Below are 20,335 nucleotides of genomic sequence, written 5' to 3'. Positions count from 1 at the left end.
CTCAGGCACCTGAGTAGCTAGAATTATAAGCATGCGACAACACACTCTGCTAACTTTTGTACTTTAAGTACAGACAGGGTTTTGCCATGTTCCCTAGGCAAGTCTCGAGCTCGTGGCCTCAAGTGATCCACCTGCTTTAGCCTCCTAAAGTGCTGGGATTACAGGCATGAACCACCGTGCTGGTCCCATGGAGAATTTTTAATCCAAGTTGTAAAATGCCAGAAGTGTTCCTCAAAAGACGACCAGCAGAATCACAAAGCTGGAAGAAGTCTTAGAATTAATCAATTAGTTCGAATCCTTAATTTTTACCATAAAGGCAGCAGATCCAAGCAGGAGACATGGCTTGCTCACATTTACAGTCATCAGTGAGGACATGACCAAAACCAATTCTGTTGATTTCCGGCCATATTTTTTCCTGCTATAATTCCCCTTGCCTTCCGCCATCACTTTACCACTGACCGTTTGTGCTACTACCATGCAAAAGATTAGCGTTCAGACTTAGAAATGTAGCTATGCAATGAAGAAAGAGTCTCTTTCAGCCATCAGAGGTATGAGTCAGCATACAGGATCTTGTTTATGAAGAAGAGGGTCAGAAGTTTGATTTCAAGAACTCGACTCTGCATTCAGACCACCTGGGTTTCTATCATAACTCCACCACTGGGGTGGTGGGGGACACTAAGCAAGTTCTTTAATGTTCCTGAATGCAGGTATCCTTAGCTGTAACATGGAGAGTCATGATTATACACATCTCTTAGGTTCTTAGGTGAGAATCAAATAGGACAATCCATTAGATTGGGGTGTAGTTTACAGCAAGTGCTCAATAAATGCTAGCTAGCTATTTTTTTTTACTACTATGAAGGTAGTTGTAACTATTTCTGTCAAACCTTATACCGGGTGTGGTGGTGCACACCTCTAATCCCAGCTACCTTAAAAACTTCAGGAAATGAGAACTATATGTTTTGGGGTTGATGGACATTAACTAGGCACAGTCTTTCAGTGCTCAGAATGACTTTTTCAGTGTTGTGAAATCTCCTGGACTGCCCTGAACCTGAAATCTGCCTCTGGTAGTCTCCTGTGTCTAGTATAGCTTATATTTTCTGTAGCTTTTCATACAACAGGTATATTTATTACTCGCAGTTTTAACTATGTCTTGTTTTTATGAAATGGGAAAAGTTATCTTGTCCCCTTTGCAGGGCGTGCGACAGGGGGAGTGGCTTGCTGCTTCAGTGCCCCACTGCTCAAACCTCTAGAGGGGCATACAGATGGGCAGGCTGTGGGGCTCCGGCCCCACTTCTTGGGGTGGATGTTGATGGCTCCTGAGGCCCCCGTGGGCATGTGCTACCATGTGCTCTTTTAGTTTTGCCATCTGTAGGCGGCTTGTGTTAACCAGCTCCGTTAGATCCTCCACCTTGTCTCAAGGACAGAAAGCTTTCCGTATCCTGGTTTCTTGCTGGAAGAATCCGATCACATGTGGGCTTGGTGGATGAGTGCAAGGTGTTGTTGAGTGGAAGTAGCTCAGGAGAAGTCAGAAGAGGATAGAGTGGGAGGGCTTTCTTCGGGAGCTGGGCCACTCAGTGACCTGGGCTCCTCAGACTGCCCCAGCCAAACTCTGTGTCGTTCTGCTTCTGCTGGTTGGTGGCCTGCTGGCGCCTGTCGATAAGTTCCTCTAGATGTCCATCGCCTGTAATTTTCTCCGCTGATTTCCTCCTCTCAATATTCACCTGCCTCTGTCTCTGCCTTGCTAGGGTGTTGGGAGTTTTATAGGCACAGGATGGACTGTGGCAGGCCAGGGTGGTCTTGGGAAATGCAGCATTTGGGCAGGAAATGCCTGTCCTCACCGAGATCTATGGGGGTTGGAGCCCTAGCCAAGAACCATGCCTTCACCTCTACCCAGCACTTCCCGTCCCCTCTTCCGTGTCTTTTTTTTTTTTTTTTTTTTTTTTTTGAGACAGAGTCGTACTCTGTCACCCAGACTGGACTTTAGTGGCACAATTTTGGCTCACAGGAATCTCCGCCTCCCAGATTCAAGCAATTCTCCTGCCTCAGCCTCCTGAGTAGCTGGGGTTAAAGGCATCTGCAACCACACCCGGCTAATTTTTATATTTTTAGTAGAGGCGGCGTTTTAGCTACGGTTACAGGCACCCGCAGCCATGCCCGGCTAACTTTTGTATTTTTAGTAGAGAAGGGGTTTCACCATCTTAGCCAGATTGATCTTGAACTCTTGACCTCGTGATCCACCCACCTCGGCCTCCCAAACTGTTGGGATTACAGGCGTGAGCCACTGAGCCTGGCCTCTTCCGAATCACTTAAAAAGGACCATGCTCTTCCCCTCCCAGCATGTCTTTTCCATATCATTTAGATATTTTCCCCATTGTATAACTTTATTAAGATATAATTGATACTCAATAAACTCACATATTTAAATCAGGCAATTTGATTTGTTTTGACGTATGTATACACATATGAAACTATTACCAAAATCGAAAATATATATATCCCCAGAAGAGGTTTCATGTGCCTCTTGGTAATCTGACCCTCCTGCTTCTCTGGGTCCTTTCTTGCCCCTCTCATCCTCCAACCCCCATCCCCAGGTGAACACCGATCTGCTAGACTTGTATATAAATGGAATCATACAGTATGTATTCCATTTGTTGGGTGTCTTTCCCTTGGCATAATTATGATCCATGCTGATATGCGTACCAATAGATCATTCCTTTATATTGCTGAGTATTCCAATGGTGTTTTCTTTGTTAACTGTTGACCCCTGTCTTGCTTACCTGGCTGTGGTGTGGAATGAAAACACATTGAAATGATTTAAAAATATTTATTGAGGAAACATCTGTGTTTCCCATTTATATTTTTAAACTTCATTATCTAGTATGCATAGCAAATAATATACAGCAATTATAGGATCCTTGAGGGCAATATCCATTTACATTCTGTATGCATAAATCTTTTTAAATGACATCTACAAGCAATATTACTATTTATTTATTTGAATCTTGAGATTAAAATTGTTTTTGTGCCTCTGTCAATCTCAATATTAAAAAAAGTATCGTTCAATCTCCATATTAAAAAAAGCATCCTTCCATTGGCCTAACCCAATGGGTTGATTGAATAAATTTAATTATATAAATATTTACACAGAGTTTTCATTTTCAAGGCGAAAGATTTATTCTGTTAATGTTAGAGTCTTTTTTTGGAAAATGTGGACAGTATGTTCTCAATTCCCTTGCAGTTGGAGCGTAACACGAAATAAACTCAGAAACTGATACAGCAAAAGTAATACATTTGCAAGATAATGAGAGACCATTTGGGAGGCAAGTCCATTTTTGCAGTGACTTTCTACCTTTATCATAGCATCTCTCAACTGTTGACATTCCTGCATCTGGGAAGGAAGAAGATAAAAATTACCATTCGAAATGCCTGTTCAAGTTTGGCGAAAGATTTAATTTCTTCATCTATCACAGTGTCACCAGCCCTATGAATACTATAGATCAAGCCTCAGTGCCAGAAATACGGAGACTTGGCAGAGTACAGGGTAGAATTCAGCCAGAGGGAGTTGTAAAGAAGCCAGAGAAAACAAACTTTACTCATTCTGCATCTCAAACTTGTGTTCTGGGCAGTTGTCCTAAGTGTTGTCTTTGCCCAAACAGGCTGGGAGTGTGGTCATTTAAAAACTGAACCAGTAATGGAGATACATGTAGTGACCTTAAAGATGCTGTGGAGACTGTAGCAGTACATAGATGTTTGTTAGAATAATAAAAAGCAAGTGCAGTTTCTCTACTGGAAGGTAACTTTGGAGATCTGTTCCATACTTTGATTTTGCAGGTGACTTGCTCAAGGTCACACAATTATTTCATGGCAGAACGGGGACCGAACTTGGCATTTCTGAACCACACACCTCTGCCCTCCCCATACTACTACTTCCATTGTTGTGTTGGAGTAGGTGTGTTGGTGTATAAGGTGTGGGAATGTATAATTTTTTTTTTATTTTTGGGCTGCCCCGTACAGCTGTCCCTGTTGCCTGGGACCATACATCCTAGATGAGCTATTCTTGATCATCGTATCATCTTTGGGAGTGAGTTAACTTTTCTGAATGAAGGGTTGTTCCTGCCTAACTCAGCCAGCTATGTGACGGAAAGGCCACAATGAGAGGTGACATTTGGCTAATGAATTAACCATGGTTGTTCTATTTGATTGTCTGACTACTCTTTATCAGTTAGTCTGCTGAAGTCTTTATACTCTGGAAGTCTACAACTTGAAGCGTTATAGCAGTTCCCTTTTTAAGCTTCTCTTCCCTAGTCTTAACATCTAAGTCTCACTGCTATCTGCATTTTCATCATTTATCGGTGTAGCTTGTTACCATCTGTAACATCTCTTCTTACACACAGGGATTCTTGGCTAGGGGTGGGAAGACAACAGATAAAGATCATCCTCCCTTGGTGAGAATCACAGATTTAGTCCAACCTCTTCATTTTACAGACCGGGAAGTGGAGACGCATAGGAGTTAAGAACTTGACTAAGATCTCACAGTAACTCATTTAGGATGAAAAGCCAAACTTTGTGTTCTGGACAGGATTCAGTGCAGCTGATCTCCCTGAAACACTGTTCAGGCCTCATTAGATTCTGTGATGGCATCTAGCACCAGCTGAGCATCTGTAGTGTCTAATAAGGGCAGGGCCGGCCCAGAAGGATTTACTGGAAGAGGGTGTCTAATAAAATGAACAATTACATGTGGAATGTAACTATGGCACTACAGACTGTTTGCTGGAAAATAGCTCTTTTATGGAGGTCCATCAACTGTCTGTATCTTCACTGATTGAGGAGAAAGATTGTGTTACAGCCAATGATGAACAGAAGCAATTTACTTTCTTTTCAAGAGACTAGTTACAATGCGCATCCTCTCCAGCCTAAATTGGTCAGTGCTTTTTTATGCTGTAATAGCTTATCACTTATATCTCCAGTTAGCCTGTGATGGGAGTCACTTCGTTCTCCATTATGTTAGCGGTTCCCATGTTGACAATGTGAGAACAGTTCAACTCCAGAGCATGCAGGGTCCCCACTGTTGAGCTTTGGAGGTACTTGGTAAATCTTTCAAGTAGAAGGAAAATATTATTTGGTATCCTTTAAGGCAATAATGGACTCGTACCTTTTTAAAGAGACTTCAAGTAATTTAGTAGCATAAATTTGTTATCTGAGATTATCTCTATTTATGGAGGTAAGAAATTGAAGAAAATCAGGGTGACCCACTTGAGTGAAAGGATTAAAATGAAAAAGGAATTTAAAATAGATACCTTTCCGTTGAGTCTGCATCCTGTAGTCTTAAGACCAGGACACCAAGATCCTGTTTTTGATTTGACAAAATAACCGAAAAGTAATCTTTTAGGGGAAGAACTCACAACCTTTAAAACCAGTTGTATTCTCAAACATACTATTTGCAGTAAAATTACTTAATGTAGAAGGAATGTGGTTAAGGATATTGTATAGTAACACACAATTTATAATGTGTGACATCCAAGAGGCCTTTCTTTTCTGAGACATATTTTTGAGAAACATGATAATTTCAGAAGTTGACTGTACGGTTCCTGACCCTATCCCTGCTCTGTCCTCCAGTGCCATAACATAAGGGACTTCGTTGATTTAAAGAAATGAAAAAGTAACCATTAAGATTTAAGTACATATAAATTTTGTGTATGTATAAAATTAGCCACATATGCACAAAGAAGATCTCACTGGGAACCTTTAGTTGGCAGACACATATCTCATCTCGTGGTGTTTTTCATTTGTTATTTTAGGCATGCTGATGGTGAAGAGGGTTTTTAGTCTTCCCTTTTTCATTTTTACATTTTGAGAATCAGTGTGTCTGACACAGACATGGTTTAGATGGTCTAAAGATTTAAGGTTTTAAATAGATGCAGGTGAGTAAGCCTTGGAACTTAAGGCAGCTGGATGGATGTTTTCACACTGTTGGATCCATTGTGTTTTTGAAGCCCTTTAGACATTACAATGCTGAGAACTTTCACTTATTAGCTGTACATTAAATAGGATGAATTTCTAGATGCTTAAAATATTATTGATCTCAATGTACTCCTTTTCACCATTTTTAATTGCTCTTTTCCGTGGATGATTTTTGGTAGACTTCTTTTAATATGATTAAAAGCAGAGTTATTTATAGGGGACTGCTAATTAATGTCTGCCAAACTCCGTTCTTTGCGGGTGGGGCAGGGTGGAGCAGGGTGGACTTCCCAGTCTTTAGAATCCCAACTGAAAAACTTCCAGAATTGGCACTATTCACAATAGCAAAGACTTGGAATCAACCCAAATGTCCATCAGTGACAGATTGGATTAAGAAAATGTGGCACATATACACCATGGAATACTATGCAGCCATAAAAAAGGATGAGTTTGTGTCCTTTGTAGGGACATGGATGCAGCTGGAAACCATCATTCTTAGCAAACTATCGCAAGAACAGAAAACCAAACACCGCATGTTCTCACCAATAGGTGGGAACTGAACAATGAGATCACTTGGACTCGGGAAGGGGAACATCACACACCGGGGCCTATCATGGGGAGGGGGGAGGGGGGAGGGATTGCATTGGAAGTTATACCTGATGTAAATGACGAGTTGATGGGTGCTGATGAGTTGATGGGTGCAGCACACCAACATGGTACAAGTGTACATATGTAACAAACCTGCGCATTATGCACATGTACCCTAGAACTTAAAGTATAATAATAATAAATAAATAAATAAATAAATAAATAAAAAGAAAAACTTCCAGAACCAAGTCTAGAATTTTTCCATGGATGGTTTCTCAGCCACTCTCACGCACATTGTGCCTCCTCTTACTCGCTTCTTACTGTAACTGACACTTGTGATGACACATGAGCTCTTCCATAATGCTCATTCGGAATCCTCACTCTCTGTGCCAAGCTATGGAGAATATACTGGGTATCGGAGGACAGGGGAAGGGACTGAGACCTGGACACAAGAATTTATTTATTTATTTATTGGAGACAGAGTCTCACTCTTTCCCCTAGGCTGGAGTACAGTGGCACGATCTCAGCTCACTGCAGCCTCCACCTCGTGGATTCCAGTCATTCTCATGCCTCAGCCTCCCGAGTAGCTGGGATTACAGGCGCCTGCCACCATGCCCGGCTAATTTTTATATTTTTACAAAATTACAAAATAACAGAAAAGTAGTCTTTTAGGGGAAGAACTCATGACAGGGGTTTCATCATGTTGGCTAGGCTGACACAAGAATTAAGACAGAGGGATGTCGTTGTCACTTTCTGAATTGAACAAAGCAAGGTTTTGTATCTACTCTAACTGCATTTGCTTTGCTGGATTTAGTTTTTGCTTTTGCCACATACTTATTGTCTATTTCTTTGATACTCAGAAAGTGTGTGTTTTTGTCATTGTGGTTTCTTAATGAAGGAATGATAGGGGATCAGGGGTGGGTTGTGTTCCTGAGGCCAACATGGCAGCCTTAGGTTGCTGGCAGCGCACATAGCTAGCTACCACTTCCATGCAGCTGTGTTTTGTAAGCCCCATACTCACTTTCAAAGAATCATACATGAAGGCTAAGTCTTTCAGGTAAAGGAGTGTTGCAAAGTCAACAGAGTAAAGGCTTTTTAGAGTTTGGTTTTGAAAGTTAGAAAAATCCTGATTTCACCATGTACGAGCCCAGCAGGTTACTTCACACCTTTGAGCCTCATTTCTGCATTTGTAAAGTGGGAATATTAACGCACATATCCATAGCATTGTTGTGGTTAGAATGAACTCGTGTGTAATATAGCTTGCATGGTGTATGGACACATTGTAGATGTACTGTTGATGTTCCTTCTCCCTTCTTCCCATAGAGCATCTGTCCGCTTGAACACACCCACTTCTCTTGAGCTGTTAGTATACTTGCAGGCCACCTCCTGGAATTTTCCATGATGGTGTTCCCTTTCCACCCTGATTACCGAGGGGGGTCTTGGCAGTGGGTTTGCCTTTAGTCTCTATTTTTCAGTTACTAGCTTGAGATGACTCTCCTTTGGAGGAACATGATGCTTGGAACAGCTAAGGAGATATGTTCTTTCCAGAGCTGAAGAGCAGACTTTTAATAAGTTCCTTCACTGGAAAAAGAGGGAGGAGCTGAGCCATGCCGTGGCTCTGAACCTGCAGTTTGGTATAGCTAGTACCACACACTCCAGGGCTGGATGTATGTGGATTACTGTGTGTAGATGAGAAAACTGAACAGTTCTTCAAGTTGCTGGAGTAAGAAGTACAAATTAGATTATTAATGATTATGTGGAGGTACCAGCTGACAGTCTATTTGTTTTCATTATTAAAACAAGTGTGGTTTTGGATTATGTAGATTTCCCCACTTTTTACTTAGATAGCCAAGGGTATTCATGAAGGATATCCATAAAGACCATGCCAGTGATTGAGCCTCCAGAGCTGCCCCCTGCAAGCTAAATCACAAAGAAAATTTAAGTGGTTGAGAATCAGAATGTGAGATGGATTGGAAGCCAAATTATAAGCTCATTTCAACTCTTGGCCTGCAGGCGCTGAAGTAACATTATTTGTTGTGGGCGACGGAAAACAACTCAGATTCGGGTCCAAGTGATTATTCCACTTAGGCATCGCCGCCTTGCTGCCAACTGCAATTTGATTTAGACACAGATTGATTGGCCAGGCAGAGGCGGAAGTGGGTGGTGAGAGCCGCGCAGGCACCGCAGTAGAGGCACCGAGTTGGGGCCGAGAGCTGGCCCCGGGCAGTCGCGCAACCCTCACCAACACTAAACCAGTGGTGAACTGGGGTGAGAGTGTGTGGGTACGAAATAGACTCTAAACCTCTATAGTGATACACTTCACACTTCTGCTGACTTTGTTCCTGTCAATGAGTCAGAGAAAACCTTCGGGGAAGCGTTTGGAGGCCATCCCCATGGAGAAAGTGGGGACCAGCTGTCTGTAGACCTGAGACTTAGCAATTTTCCTTTGGAGCTTTCTGGGCCTGTTTTTCTTTTCTTTTATCTTTCTTTCTTTCTTTTTTTTTTCTTTTTTTTTAATTCCTGAGCAATTCTGTCTGTGTGTGTATACACACATTAATAGCAAATATATGTATATTTGTGTATATGAAGATATTTGTATTTGTATGTATATATATAATAGCAAATATATGTAGAGATGTGTATTTGCTCTTACTTGAATTATAAAGACAGATGGGATAAAAATTCTGACAACCCAGGAAGGAGGACTGTGCCTTGACCAACTGAAGAAAACGTTATTGACATGAATTTAACCGGAAGGGCTTCGTCCCTTTCCAGAGTATTTTCCCCTTGCCCTTCATTCCAGAGTATTTTGCTCGCACCTCGTTCCCATTCTGCTTTTATCTAGTTGACACGTCGATTTCCTCCAATGATATTTCTAAAAGGTAGGGACGGCTGGGGCCCGTTGTCACGCCCTGCAAGTTGCGATCTGCAGACAGAGGCAGGGCTGGTCCGGGGTTTCATGCCCCCAGGGAGCAGGGCACCCGGTGGGACTCGCGCCCACCCTCTCCTCGGGTGTCGTGCTCCCTGGGAAGCGCCTGCCTGTCTACCCGGGGAGCTGGAGGCGCCGGGGCGCCGTGGACAGATGCGCTCAGTCCTCACCAGCGGCGCTGCGCAGCAGACCCTGCGGTGCCTCGGGAAGGCGGGCGTTCCTCCCTGCTCCCACCCTTTCCCAGCGTGTGCACTTGATTCTTCCCTGGGGAAAAGAGGAGGATTTTCTATTTTTTAACATTTCATTTCACGAAACCATTTTTTTTTTTTTTTTTTTTTTTTTTTAAGTGGTGGCGCTGAACACAGTCTTTGCAGACGGGGGCAGCACTTTCCCTCCTGACCCCAACCTGGAAACCCCAGCGTGACTTCAGCGCTGTCAGAGCATTGGAAGCAGAGCCGCGAGTTAGGAAGCGGCTCGCTGGCAGCTGGGCACGTTTCTTTCTTGCGAGGTTGGCTTTTTAAATTTGCTCTTTTTCACGTGAAAATGTTCAGCTTCATTGTTAGACGCCTGTAGACATGGTTATCGCTATTTAAAGCCTTGCTTTTTTTTTTTTTTTTGACAAATAGTTTGCATTGTATTCATTGAAACAGAGAACAAACACCATCCTGCTTTTTGGGGTAATAGTTTCAGATGAATTGTATTTTATATACTAAGTGATTTAAAATTTTCCCATTTTGTAATATCACATACATTTAAGATATGGAAATTTACAAAGGTTGCCTTCTGTTTTTATTTTATTTTAGGTGGCTTCCTATTTCAAGGAGACATGCCAAGGTAATTTGGACCCAGAGGAGGAATGATGTAGCTACCTCCAAACCTTCCCTTCTTAAACACCCAGGTAAGTGAATGTTTTTTCACTCAAGAAACAAACCTTTGCATGGTCTGCTTTGTGTTCAATATTCTGGATATGTTTGAAATGTATGAAATTTCATTTTACTTTCAATAGTTTGTTTAGTAACAAGTTATTACTTCAAGATAATGATACTTTTTCCAAAATAATACAATTACTTGACTCCATTGAATCCTTTTCATTCACTTTTTAAAGGCTGTAACATCTACATCTACATCTAATTTTGCCAACTTTTTAAGGATTTATCTCTTCTCTGAGTGGCAAGTGACTTAAACCAATCATAGAGCTGGAAGAGCTACATCTTTTTGAAAAAGTTCACTTACGTAGGAATGTTTGTTCTCCCATTGGAAACTGGGACAGAATATTGAGCTTTTTAAAATAGTCACCCTATCATCAAACAGGTACTCTAATTTTGACTTTGCTGCAATACAATTATTTAAATACCATGGTTTTGGAAATTGATGAATGAGCTTTCTTTCTGACTTACGACGTCTTAGAGGGACACTGTCTAGAACTCTTTGAGAATAGTACCCTTATGGATTGTCAGCTTGGTTTTAGTGTGGGGACAAATGAAAATCTCTGGAATGTTGTTTTGGTTCTGTTCTTGTAACCAGTAATTTTGAGTTTCTATGCAATAAGATATTTTATTACATCTGACAAGACTAAACTTAAAAAATACAAAATAAAACAAGTACTGCAAAATATCATTAATGTTGACATGCGATGGTATGAAACAGGAAGCTGTATATATGCTTCCTAGCTTCAGCAAAGGAGTCTTTTTTTTTTTCTAGAACTAATTCAATAGGCATAAAAATGAAAATAGGTAAGCTGCACTCGACGTATACGTATCTTCAGAAAGCCCCCTTCACCTTTCTTCTTCATTTAACAAATGTCTATAGAGGTTTGCTTGATGGTTTTGCTTCTTTTTTTTTTTTTTAAACTTTTATCACACTATTAAGACGAAATAATGGAAGTCAAAGTAGTTAATGATTTGGTTTTGCATTAGTGAACTGCCCTGTACTTAAATGAGGGTGTGTGTGGAGTTTTATAAAGGACTGTATTTCAGTTACTAACAATAGAAAAAATAAAACACAACCTTGGCTGAAAGTTAATAATACAAACAAAAATAACTGAAGGAGAAGTCCTCCCAAATCCTTTTCTAAGTAGAAAGTCAAGTGGTTAAGAGGCTTAAGTAATTCAGGGTCAACTTGAAGGGCATATGGAACTGTCCTAATCTTGGGCCTTGTGATGTTTAATGTTTTTGAGAATTACTTGGATGATGTAAAAGAGAACGATGTCATTACAACACCATGTAGACCATAATTAGTAAGACTTTGAGATAATGCCAGAAAACCGTCAAAGTAAACTACAAAATAGAGAAGGAGGCCGGGTGTGGTGGCTCACTCCTATAATCCCAGCACTTTGAGAGACCAAAACGGGCAGATCACAAGGTCAGGAGTTCGAGACCAGCCTACAATATGGTGAAACCCCATCTCTAGTATAAATACAAAAATTAGCCAGGCGTGGTGGTGCATACCTGTAATTCCAGCTACTAGGGAGGCTGAGGCAGAAAAATTGCTTGAACCGGGGAGGTGGAGGTTGCAGTGAGCCAAGATCACACCACTGCACCTCAGCCCAGGCAACAGCAAACTCTGTCTCAAAAATAAATAAATAAATAAATAAATAAATAAATAATAAATAAATAAATAAATAAATGGTGAGCAGCAGTTGACCAAGAAGCAATCATGGTGGAACAAGCTCTATGAAGGACCTGTTTAACATACGAGGCTATCCCTATTGCAAAACTTATGCCCTAGTGCTACTAAATGTTTGACTGGAATAATTAACTCCCCTTGCTGGGATCCTGTGATTGCCAAGCATGCCCTGGTGTGGGGTGGGTCTATCTGCCCAAAGAAATAGGAAACAACACATTTGCTGTCTTCTCAATGTGCACATTGGTTTCTTTCAAGTCTGGTGAAGTTCTGCTGCTGAAGGAGGTTCAAGCCCTGAGTCTATAAAAGTCAGGAGCAGTTCCAGGAAAACAAGGGCTTCCCAGGCCAGGGCATCTCAGCTCCCTGGCGACACCCCTGGTCTCTGTACTGGAATTGAACAGCATTGTGATTACCCCTTCCTCTTGACCCTCCAGACTCTTGCTCCTTGCCCAAGGCTCAGCTTGGGAGGCAGGCAAGGAGGGAACCTTTGCTGAGCCTCAGCCTGGGATAGGGCTGGGCCATTGAGCGTCTCTCTTCATTGCCTTATTCTTCCTATTGTTTATAATTATTTACTGGTTAGATGTTTGTCCTTCGGCCATCTGGCCCTCAGAGTAGGCCTGGTCTCTGCATTTTTAGCATCTAGCATATGTATATACCTACTCATATTCACAGACAAAGGTTTGAAGGAGTTGCTGGTGTCTGAAAACCCTCCTTAGAAGCCAGCAATGTTATTATCATCGTTTGCTGCACGCTTGATGGTGTACCAAACTTTCCCTTACTGCCTTTTAACATTTGTATTTTCTCTGCTGCCTTGGAGGCAAGGGATCAGACTCCAGCACTTTGCCTGCTTAGTTAAATTAATTGTTTAAAAATAAGTGAAGGCTGAGTGCTGTGGCTCACACCTGTAATCCAAACACTTTGGGAGGCGAGGTGGAAGGATCACTTGAGCTCAGGAGTTCAAGGCCAGCCTGGGGAACATAGTGAGAGGACCGCATCTCTACAAAAATAAATAAATAAATAAAATTAGCCAGGCATGGTGGCTCATGTCTGTAGTCCCAGCTACTTGGAGAGTGAAGGCGGGAGGACTGCTTGAGCCCAGGAGGCTGAGTCTGCAGTGAGTTATGATCACATCACTGCACTCTAGCTTGGGGGACACAGCGAGACCTCCTCCTCCCAAAAAAGTGAAAGAAGGTAGATAGAGGCAGCCCCAATCCAATATCCATTAACAGATGAATGGATATACGAAATGCAGTATATATATATCCATACAATGGAATATTTTTCAGCCTTAAAAAGGAGAGAAATTCTGACACATACTAAAATATGGATGCAGTTTGAGACATGATGCCTTATGAAATTAGCCAGTCACGAATATGACAAATACTGTGTGATTCCACTAATATGCTGTCCTTAGAGTGGTCACATTCATAGAGACAGAAAATAGAATGAGAGCTGTCAGGGGCTGTGGGAGGCAAGAATGGGCACTTGTTTAATGGGTACAGAGTTACAGTTAACGCAAGATGAAAAAGATTTGAAGTTTGGTTGCATAACAGTGAATGAATTTAGCACTAGAAAACTGTATTTAATGCTACTGGACTGTATACTTAAAAATGGTTAAGATGGTAAATTTGGTTACATGAATTTTACAATTAAAAAGTCAAAGTACCTATTTTTATGATTATCCTTTAAAAGTAAAAATAATTGAAAGGAATTTGATTTTTTAGACTTCATGGTTTGAGCTTTAGTTTTCCTTTGCTTAGATTTTTAAATCACTTGTAATTCCAAAATGTGGTATGTATGAAAAAATGTATTTACAGTGGTAAGATCTTTGGAACTTAATTTTAGACCTTGTTATCTTTTTTTTTTTTTTTTTTTTGCAAGTTGTTGCCTATATTTGCAGTTAAAATATGATTCAGAATTACTCACTGTCTCACTTGTTTTTCTTCAGCAAAGATAATAGGATCTTTTTGCTCCTCAGAAATACTTGTATGATACTTAAAAATTACTTTTATGATTAAGGGCAGAAATGTTTGTTCTGTCACAAGCAGAGGGCGTGACACACTCCAGGGTTTGCTTTGATTGTTCATAAGAAGCCAACTGCTTTAGGCTTTTTCATTTTCCCCCTCATCACATTAACTCTTGTGGAAACTCATGACTCTGAAACTGTGACTATCACACTGGTGTTTGAAAGAACGTAATTTCAGACTGTTCAGCTGATGCTTAGGAAGTATCTCTCTTTTCACTCAGTTTCTGACCCACAATGTGATATCTTTCCTGAAGAACTGAAAACGGGGCTGGACGCGGTGGCTCACACCTATAATCTCAACACTCTGGGAGGCCAAGGCAGGCAAAGTGTTTGAGCCCAGGAGTCCAAGACCAACCGAGGCAACATGACGAGATCCCTGTCTCTATAAAAGCATTTTAAAAAATTAGCTGGGTGCGGTGGCAGGTGCCTGTAGTCACAGCTACCTGGGAGGCTAGAGTTGGGGGATCCCTTGAGCCAGAAAGTTTGAAACTGTAGTGAGCTGAGATCGCACCACTGCACTATAGCCTGGGTGACAGAGTGAGACCTGGTCTCAAAAAAAAAAAAAAAAAAAAAAAAAAAAAGGAACTTGAATCACATCAGCCTAGGAATGTATTAACTGAAAATGAGAAAGGGAGGTAAGAATCTGATGGAATTGTGTAGAGAAGTCTGGAATAAGAGAAGGAGTGAAAATTAGAATGGAGCATACACAAAGGAAAGAATTATAACCTCTGGAAACAGTTCAATTGTTACTTAAAGTTTTGTTTAAAACAGGGTCCTGCCTTGGACTCCCAAAGTGCTAGGATTACAGGTGTGAGCCACCATGTCTGGTCAGATTTTTTTTTTTTTTTTTTAACATTACGAATATGATCATATAGTCAAGTCCCCCAGAGAAAACAAAATTCATTTCTTCCACTAGGCAAATATCTGATCCAAGCTGATACTTTATTTTTTAATGAAAATAATATTTAAGTTCTTAAAATAAATGGTAATTAAAAATATTAATGTTTACCCTTAAATGTTTTAATAAAGAGTTGTGTGTTTTGAACTCACAAACATATATTGAGACTTGTTACTACGTGTTGGACTTTAAATGTGCTTTGTGGTTACCAGGTACTAATTCTTGGATTGGAATCCAGTCTCTGGTGAAAGTCTGTCATCCACAGAGAAATGAGAAAAATAGCATGTTGTTTTCAAAGAGCTAATATTCACTCTAAAGGGATAACCTTTACTTTGAGGGTCTAGCCTTTTTTTCTTAATAAAATTTAAAACGGGATGGTTAATAAAATTAATGATAGTTAATTTAAAAAATTTTATTAGTAAAATAACATGTTGGTTTTTATTTAGGATTCTTAGGTGCAAGAAACAGAAATCAATGAGGCTCACTTAAGCAGGAAGGGAATCTATTGGAAGAATGTCCCACAGAATTGGTGGGGAGCCTGCAGAACCAAAATCTCATATATGATAAAAACTTGCAGACGGGGCTACTTGTATCATCAAATGTGTTTTCTAACTTTATAACACATGTGACTAGCCAATCTTATGCCAAGCCTGGAGGGTAGGTATATAAAAGTAGTAAAGGTCCTGACAGTAGGAAAAGAGATTAAATTAAAATTAAAGTCTGGGTGTGGTGGCTCACGCCTATAATCCCTGCACTTTGGGAGGCCGAGGTGGGTGGATCACCTGAGGTCAGGAGTTCGAGACCAGCCTGACCGACATGGTGAAACCCTGTCTCTACTAAAAATAAAAAAAATTAGCCAGGTGTGATGGCGGGTGCCTGTAATCCCAACTACTTGGGAGGCTGAGGCAGGAGAATCGCTTTAACCTGGGAGGTGGAGGTTGCAGTGAGCGGAGAGCACGCTATTGGACTCCAGCCTGGGAGACAGGAGCAAAACTGTCTCAAAAAAAAATGAAAGAAAATACCATCACATAATTTATAAAATTTGACTTTTATATATGTATATATAATATATAATGTATATATGAACATATATACATTACATAATATATGTATTATATGTATATATACATTATATAATATATGTAACATATAAAATATATGTATATATTATATATACATTTTATATATGATGTATATATACATTATATGTGTGTATTTTGCATATATACATTATATAATATGCATATATATACACATATATATTATATACTATGCGTATCTATCATATATACATTATATATAATATGCATATATATTTTGCAGCAAAGTGACATAAAACTCTTACCTATAGTCTTGGAAAATTCATGTCTGTCCTAACTTGAGTCAGGACCTAAAGTTGGAATGAAGACGTTACCCGGGTGTGGAGTAGCTAATTGCATGTGGGCAGAATTGAGTTCTTTCTTTGGTAAATGGTCACCTAACTTTTCTTCCTTGAGGTCCTTGTTGTGTGTTTGAGTCTCAGTGCTATTGTTCATCTAACTGTAATTGGATACCACGTATTTTAAGTCGCATTTTTAGTTTTTAGTGCCAGATTATACATATTATGTGTTCCTTGATTTCTCTCCAACATTTGACACTTTGACCACTGTCCTTACGGCTCTCACTTCCCTTGCCTTATTTTTATATTGTGACAATAAGCTCTGGTAGAAAACACCGCTGGCTGTTTCTTCATAATCTCCTTTTCCATGCCTTAAGTATTGATGTTCTCTAGCAGTCCATGTTTTTCTGTTCTTTACATTCTCTTTCACCTGTGCAGTTGCTTCTGGTCTAAGTAGTGAACTTTTATCCAAACTGAGAATTTCAAATTTGTACCCTCAGCTCGAACCACTCCTCTGAGATGCACACTCCTAACCATCTTCACGGCATATTCCACAAGCACCTTTAATTCATGATGTCCCCAGCTGAGTTCTGATATTCTGTCTCCGAGTCACCATTCCAGTCCTTCTCCTTCCTTCATGAAGCAGCCTAGAGGGAGAGACAGGGAAGGAAATTAACAGTTTCAGCGCAAGGTTGAGAAGGGTCTTGAGACAGATGGGCTCATGGAGCAGTAAGTGGGCTGTCATCCAGCCTGGAGGGAAGGAATGTAGGAATCAGTCCCAAAAAGTGATGCTTGAGCAGAATTCTTGGAGCATGTGTAGGAATTTTCTGGGCAGACTGAGAGGAGCTGCACAGTGTCCTTTAACCTCAAGGATCTTTTTCTCTGTACTGAGTCTTCCGCTCATTTGATTTAAGATGAAAACCACCCTTCCTGATGTTATTCATACCCTGCAAAGAAATCTACAGACTTCCTCAAAATAACAAATCATTGGGCCGGGCGCGGTGGCTCCTGTAATCCCAGCACTTTGGGAGGCCGAGGCGGGCGGATCACGAGGTCAGGAGATCGAGACCATCCTGGCTTACACGATGAAACCCCGTCTCTACTGAAAATACAAAAAAAATTAGCCGGGCGTGGTGGTGGGCGCCTGTAGTCCCAGCTACTCGGGAGGCTGAGGCAGGAGAATGGCGTGAACCCGGGAGGCGGAGCTTGCAGTGAGCCGAGATCGTGCCACTGCACTCCAGCCTGGGCGACAGAGCAAGACTCCGTCTCAAAAAACAAAAAACAAAAAACAAAAAAAACCCCACAGAGAAACAAATCATTGTATATTAATGGCAGCTGGGGCTTCCCAGCATGCAAAGGGTCAGCTGGAACCTGTGGCCCTAGTGTAGTCCGTGTGCCATCTGCAGCTATCTTCTGGGGGCACTTGAGAGCAATTGGGCCCCAGGCTCCACTCCAGCTACAGAACAGAGTCATTTGAGGAGCCTAGTTGTTGTGATGACCCAGGAGGACCACAAAATGATGCAGACTTCACTTCCATATGGTGAACCTTAGCAGTAAGGTCCCTATATATCTTCATTTAAGTTTGGTATCTTCAGTTCTTTTCACTGTTCCTGCACATCACTTACTGCAGAGTCTTCAGCAGGCTGATGACTGAGAACTTAGGTTTATGTGCTTTGGTACCGTCGCACTATTGATTGACAGTGAACTTCCTGCCACTAAGTCCATGTATTTCTGATACATATCATACATTCTTTAGCTGTGGTGCAGGCATCCTGTTTAGTTACTGAAGCAGTTAGCTTCTTGTACCCCAAAGTGCTACATACACATTTTACTTACTGAAAATATTTGGAAATAATTTCAGATTACAGATGCTGTTTGACTTAATGATGCTGTTATATATGGATAAGCTTATTGTAAGTCAAAAATATTGTTAGTCAAAAAGCATTTAATACCCTGATAAACCCAATGTAAAGTAGAAAAGTTGTAAGTTGAACCATTGTAATTGGGGCACGGTCTGTGTAGGAAAGTTGCAAAAATAAGAATAGTACAAAGAGCTTATGTGTTCTTTACTTAGATTGACCTGTTGTTAACATTTTACATCATTTCCTTTTTTTTTTTTTTTTTTTTTCTTTGAGACAGGGTCTATCTTTGGCCCCCAGGCTGAAGTGCAGTGGTGCAGTGGCACGATCTTGACTCACTGCAGCCTCTGCCTCCCAAGCTCATGAGATCCTCCCACCCTAGCCTCCTAAGTAGCTGGGACTGCAGGTGTGTACCACTACATCTGCCTAAGTTTTTTGTATCTTTTGTAGAGACTGAGTTTTGCCATGGTGCCCAGGCTGGTCTCAAACTCCTGGGCTCAAGTGATCCACTTGCCTCGGAGTCCTGGAATGCCAGGATTACAGGCATGGGCCACTATACCCTGCCCATTTGCTTTTTATCCATGCTATTTGTATCTTTCTTCCCCCTCATATATATACATACATATGTAAATAAATACATATACTATTTTATCTGAACCATTTTAGAATAAGTGTATACATCACAGCCCTTTCCTGCTAAGTAGTATATTTCCTAAGAATAAGGATATTTTCTTATATAACAAAAGTGCAAGTATCAACATCAGTAAACTTAACATTTATTTGAATTTGCCTAATGTACTGGGTTCTGGTTTTGTAAATTGACTTAATGTCCTTTAAAGTATTTTCCCCTCTAGTACTAACATCAAGGATTGTGTTTAGTTACGATGTCTCTATGTTCCTTGAACCTGAAGCATTTTCATAGCCTTTCTTTGTCTTTTGTGAGAATGTTTTTGAAGTACACAATCTTTTTTTCTTTTTTTTTTTAAAAGGCAATTTCTGATTTTGGGTTAGATGAATGATTCTTGTAATTGGATTCAGGTTCTACATTCTGAACAGGAATTCTACCTAAATGATGTGTTCTTATCAAGGTATTACATCTGTTCCTCATTAACAATGTTAATTTTGATGATGCAGTTAAGGTGATGGCAGGTTTCTAAAAATACTATATAGCTACTATTTTCTCCCTAAAACTAATAAGAATTGCTTTTATCCCTTTATATTATTTTTATATTTAATTTTTTTTGTGTGAAGAGGGATCTCACTATGTTGCCCAAGCTTGTCTGAAACTCCTGGGCTCAAGCGATCCTCCTGCCTCAGCCTCCCAGAGTGCTGGATTACAGGTATGAGCCACTCCACCCAGCCTAGACACTTATTTTTGATCGCTATCAGTCAAGTAGTGAGACCAATCCAGCTCTTGCTGCTGCTGTGGCTTCATAAGGAGGTGGGTCCAGGTCCTGATCTCTTCTTCTCAATATCACTTCTGTGAAAAAGAACCCTTCCTATTCTCTGCCCTATTTTGGAGATTGACCAAGAGGTATAGTTGAGAGATTCTTCAACGTTCTTAGTTCATGGTGCCATTAGCATCTCATTAATTTTTCCAATATCCCTTGTACAAAGGAAATACCTTATGGCTGAAAATTAAAAATTAAGTAGTTAGGGCTAGGCATAGTGGCTCACACCTGTAATCCTATCGCTCTGGGAGACCGAGGTGGGCAGATCACTTGAGGTGACGAGTTCAAAACCAGACCGGCCAATGTAGTGAAACCCCATCTCTACTAAAAATACAAAACATTAGCCTGGTGTGGTGGCAGGCACCTGTAATCCCAGCTACATGAGACGCTGAAGCAGCAGAATCACTTGAACCCAGGAGATGGAAGTTGCAGTTAGCCGAGATCGCGCCACTGCACTCCAGCCTGGGCAATAGAGCGAGACTCCATCTCCAAAAAAGAAAAAAAAAAGTAGTTAGGTCCATCGGCTATGAGTATTTATGTCCTAGTGACTTAGAAGCTGTTTGAGAAAATAATATAATAAATTGGAAAAAATAATAGTTTGATCTCACTCTCGACCACAATTAACA

The 20,335-nt window shown here is 40.7% G+C and overlaps 1 protein-coding gene across 19 annotated transcripts in view; it reads left to right on the top strand.

The window, feature by feature from the left end:
* The window catches only part of CSGALNACT1 (chondroitin sulfate N-acetylgalactosaminyltransferase 1), a 360,064-nt gene that overhangs the window by 150,771 nt on the left and 188,958 nt on the right, over nucleotides 1-20,335 (top strand). For 12 of the 19 annotated variants that reach the window (XR_003120809.1, XM_025394203.1, XM_025394219.1 and 9 more), the window contains one exon: nucleotides 10,279-10,373. The gene's annotated coding sequence lies outside the window, so the exon portion shown is untranslated. Of the gene's footprint in view, nucleotides 1-9,552; nucleotides 10,153-10,278; nucleotides 10,374-12,355; nucleotides 12,406-18,708; nucleotides 18,739-20,335 lie in introns of those variants that run through there. The other 7 variants (XM_025394209.1, XM_025394211.1, XM_025394208.1 and 4 more) reach the window with 5 other exon arrangements.

This window comes from Theropithecus gelada, chromosome 8 (genome assembly GCF_003255815.1).
Source record: "Theropithecus gelada isolate Dixy chromosome 8, Tgel_1.0, whole genome shotgun sequence".
In the NCBI taxonomy this organism is placed as follows: domain Eukaryota; kingdom Metazoa; phylum Chordata; class Mammalia; order Primates; family Cercopithecidae; genus Theropithecus; species Theropithecus gelada.
This window is presented reverse-complemented; position numbering and strand designations above follow the sequence as displayed.